Raw genomic sequence first — 5,214 nt, 5'->3', positions numbered from 1 at the left:
CTTCACTGCGCAATAACGACAGTGAAGTCTCTGATGACCCTGCCACTAAAGCAGAGTTATTAAACACGGTTTTCCAAAATGCCTGCAACAGGAAGTAAATATTCCTGATTTCCAATCAAGAACAATTGCCAAGATGAGAAACATAGAAGTAGATATCCTTAGTGTAGCAAAGCTGCTTAAATCACTTAATAAAGGCAAGGCCTCCAGTCCAGATTGTATACTAGTCACGTTCCTCTCAGAGTACGACTATACAAAAGCTCCATATTTAGCAATTATATACAACCACTCACTCATAGAAAGATCCGTATCTAAAGAGTGGAAAATTGCTCAAGTCACCCCAATAACGAAAAAGGGAAGTAAGAGTAATCCGCTGAATTACAGGCCCATATCACAAACGTCGATTTGCAGTAGGGTTTTGGGACGTATACTGTGTTTGAACATTATAAAGTGCCTCGAAGAAAACGATTTATTGACACATAGTCAGCAAGGATTCAGAAAATATTGGTCTTGTGAAACACAACTAGCTCTTTATACTCATGAAGTAATGAGCGCTATTGACAGGGGATGTCAAATTGATTCCATATTTTTAGATTTCCAGAAGACTTTCGACATCATTTCTCACAAGCGTCTTCTAACCAATCTATGCCTATGGAATATCGCATTAGTTCTAAGACTGGATTCGTGATTTCCTGTCAGAAAGGTCACCATTCGTAATAATAGATGGAAAGTCATGAAGTAAAACAAAAGTAATATCTGGCGTTCCCCAAGGAAGTGTTCTAGGTTCTCTATTGTTCCTGATCTGTATTAATGACATAGGAGACAATCTGAGGAACCGTCTTAGATTGTTTGCAGATGATACTGGCATTTACCATCTTGTAATGTAAACAGATGACCAAAACGAATTGCAAAATGATTTAGATATCTGTGTGGTGCGGAAAGTGGCAGTTGACCCTTAATGAGTGCTAAAATAAATCTACTAAATTTCGATTACACGATAAGTCATACAAATCTGAAGGCTGTAGATTCAACTAAATACTTAGGTATTACAATTACAAATAACTTAAATTGGAACGATCACATAGATAATGTTGTGGGTAGAGCAAACCAAAGACTGCGATTCATTGGCAGAACACTTAGAAGGTGCAACAGGTCTGCTAAAGAGACTGCTTACACCACAGTTGTCTGCACTATTCTGGAGTATTGCTATGCAGTGTGTGATTTACGTCAGATGGGATTGATGGCTGACATCGAAAAAGCACTAAAAAGGGCAGCTCGTTTTGTATTGTCGCAAAGTAGAGGAGATAGTGCAATACACATGATATGTGAATTGGAGTGGCAGTCATTAAAACAAAGGCGTTTTTCGTTGCAACGGTATCTTCTCATGAAATTTCAATCACCGGTTTTCTCCTCCAATTGCGAAACATTCTGTTGGCAGCCACCTACATAGGAAGAAATGATCATCACGAGAAAATAAGAGAAATCTGGGCTCACACAGAAAATTTAAGAGGTCGTTTTTCCAGTGTGCCATTTGAGAGTGAAACGGTAGAGAGACAGCTTGAAGGTGGTTCATTGAAGCCTCCACCAGAAACTTTATTGTGAACAGCAGAGTAATCACATAGATGTAGATGTAAATGTAAGTCCATTTAATTTTATTCGGAATTATCCTATCTATGTCATTAATATGTCTAGAATAATGTATGTTGTAATTACTCAAAAAACACCAATGAAATTATGTGCATTTTTTACTGAAAAGATACCTATTGATACGGTTGCGTGTGTAATTATGTATGGTAAAAAGAATTTAACTTATGATTCACAACATAGAATGCTTACTGAAAACGTTAATTATATAAATGAATAAAAAATTTGAAAAAAATTAAAGAAGTTTTAACTTCATTATTTCATTTCGTTTTGAAATATTTTCAGAAAACTATAGAGGATAAAAACTGAAAAATTTAGATTTAAAAAAATTAAAATGTTTAAATGTGATTTTTGAAAGGTTAAATTTTTGTGATATAAATAAAATCAAAACAAAGTGAACTTGAATGGTAGCCCGGAAATCTATTAACTGAACTTAACAATTATATTTATCAGAACTGAAAAACATAAATCTTACCACCCAAATATTGTGAAACAGTTTTCTTAATTTTAGATGATAATTTTTCCAGATTGTTATAGTAAAATCTTTGCACCAGTCGATGATAAAGTGGGTAAAGTTACTAGGTTACATTTTATCTATCGAGGTAAAAAACAAAATAAAGATCATCCAATGAATGTTATTGTATGTGAATAAATTTTTGAATTTTTATTTATGTTTTAAATTTAGTGTTTAGAATATTAATTTTTAAATGAATAAGTAATTTTTTAGTTAAATGAAAATTTTGTTTTGTGGGTATAGCTAATTTTTGAGTGGGGAATACTGCGAAAGTGAAAACTTGGTTTATATCTTGGAACTTTTAATGCAATATGCTCTTTGAACCAGAACTTATATATATACTACTTTGATCCTAAATCTTTCAAAGTATCTGTGTTTGTTTATGATGATTGTGGATACCATGCTTATTTTCCTTAAAAAGTCTGTGTGTATGTATGTAGAGGGTGCCAAATTCAACTGCTGGCAATTTACAGTAACCAGTTACTCAAGAGACTGAACGAGTTGTTGATACATCATATGGAGATGAAAATGAATGTGCTACACAAAACGAACATGAAAATGTTGATTTCGAAGAGGATAAGCAATGGTATCGTATGAACCAAGACGTAGTAATAAGTGACGAAAAGGTTTCTAATCATCTGTATGACGCTGAAAGTGAAATCAGGAGCAACTTGGGAACAAGAGGTGAAGACAGAGGAAGCTACAATTTACGTGAACGACGAAATTTAAAGAAACCCTCATGTTACTGTCAAGATTCAGCCCAGTAATCAAGAGTGATGCTTCTTTGTGAGAAACCAAGGACTATAAAGAAGCAGTACAGTCAGAAAACTCTAAAGAATGAAGAAAGCAGTGGGGAAAGAAATGAGAGCTCTACAAAGAAATGAAGCATGGTAACTAGTTTACAAAACTAAAATAAACGAGATGGTTGAAGGTCATTGGGTCCTTGATACAGAACTAAATGTAAATAATGAAGTAGTTCGATATAATGCGAGACTTGTGGTAAAAGGATATACTCGACTTTTTAGAATAGATTATGTTGAAACATTTAGCATTGTTGCAAGATATGAGATGATGAGAGCTGTGCCGAGTGTTGCAATTCAACATGATTGGTGTATAAGTCAATTTGATGTAAGGATAGCATTTCTCAATGGTATTCTGAAGGATGAAATGACACTTGTGTCAACCAGATGGCTTTGACAATGGTGCAGTATGTGTATATTAATTGCTGAAGATTCTCTACCGTTTAAAGCAAGCCTCTGTCTTGATGATGGTATGGCTCTTTCTTTAAATTTCATAATGAACATAATTTATGGGACAGTTGTTCAGATCTGTGCATGTTCTATGGTGACACTCTGGAACTGATGTTTTATGTTGATGATGGATTGGCCATAGGCTCAAATAATACAACAATTAAGTATATTAAACAGTTGGGTAAACATTTTCTGATCACTGTATAAAAGGATGATTGCTTATTGGGGTTATAAATCAAGATATTTGACAACTTTGTTCAAATAAATCGGTCTGCATAAGTGAAGAGAATTTTAGAGAAATATGGTATTATGTATGCAAACTGTTAACGTTATCCATTGAACCAGGAAGGATACTAGGTGAGTCACCTCCTTTTAATAATACTAAACTGATAGAGAAATGTTTGTAAGTTTGGTATGTTTAACACAAAGTACAAGAGAAATATGGTATTATGTACGCAAACTGTTAACTTTATCCATTGAACCAGGAAGGATACTAGGTGAGTCACCTCCTTTTAATAATACTAAACTGATAGAGAAATGTTTGTAAGTTTGGTGTGTTTAACACAAAGTACAAGACTATGTTTATCATACACTGTTAATGTTGAATCGAGAGTTCAATACCGACAAACACAGGCACATTTTGCATTGCTCGAGCGAATATTCAGGTATCTTAAATCAACAATTACAGATGTCATTAAGTTTGAAAAGAATTAAAGCTGTAGTATTGAAGCTTATAGTGATACTGATCATGTTGGGGACAGAAGCACAAGACGATTAACATGTGCCATCCTACTCAAGTTCCATGGAGGGCCAGTTGTGTGGAAAAGTAAATCACAGCATAGTGTTGATCTTTCTTCAGTGGAGGCAGAATATGTGGTTGCAAGTGTGATCTTGTGTACACTTTTTTTCTTGCAATATATGTGTGGCTGTGTGCATTATGTACCACACTTTGTACCTGTTTAGTGGATAAAACTTGGTCATTATCCAATGGTGAATATCAGTGCTGATTTACACATACTGTGACTTCTTTATAAGTACTAATTAATTCTTGGTGTTCTTGTTGTCTCATCTCACTATGCCAAAACCAACTGCATATTTCTGATAGCAAAAGAAAAACAGTACCTGATGTTACCTTGAACATTGTATGATGAATTTATATGGGCAGTGAATGATGGTCACATGTGAATTGCACACAAGAGAGAGAGAGAGAGGGAAAGAGAGAGTGAGAGAGAGAGAGAGAGAGAGAGCCACTAGTTTCAGTCTCGACCAGACAGAGTTGTTGCATCAATTGATGTTGTGGAATGTCCAACAAAAAACAAATGTAGTTGGTGAGACTCTGATTACAGTTTATTGCCTTGTTAATCAAGGAGAAAGTAATTTCTCTCATGGCCCCTCTCATCCAAACCACACTTGAAAATACACTCAAAATGTCCTTTGACCCATCACTTAAAAGCTGATAAAAGCATGCAAGTGTTTATGTATGGAAATGTCGCTAGATACATCCAAAAACGGAGCCTGTTTCTTGTTCTGAAGGTTCAATTGAATAACTTTTTCTTGCAGGTGGAATTGCATTTTAAGGGTTCTGTACTTCAGTCGGTAAAAATGGAACTCCTATTCGATCACTTTTTTGTCCATCTGTTTACATGTCCAATTGCTTGAAACCCTTTTTCTGATGAGTGAGTACACTGTCGAAGTGAAACAGATGCCACACATTAAGGTCTACACCCCCTTAATGATGTAATAAAGTGAAGCTTCTAAGGCAGTGCAATCAATACAAGCAGCCATTTGTGCCACATATTTTGATACTCA

Source organism: Schistocerca americana, chromosome 4 (genome assembly GCF_021461395.2).
Source record: "Schistocerca americana isolate TAMUIC-IGC-003095 chromosome 4, iqSchAmer2.1, whole genome shotgun sequence".
Classification (NCBI taxonomy): domain Eukaryota; kingdom Metazoa; phylum Arthropoda; class Insecta; order Orthoptera; family Acrididae; genus Schistocerca; species Schistocerca americana.
This window is presented reverse-complemented; position numbering follows the sequence as displayed.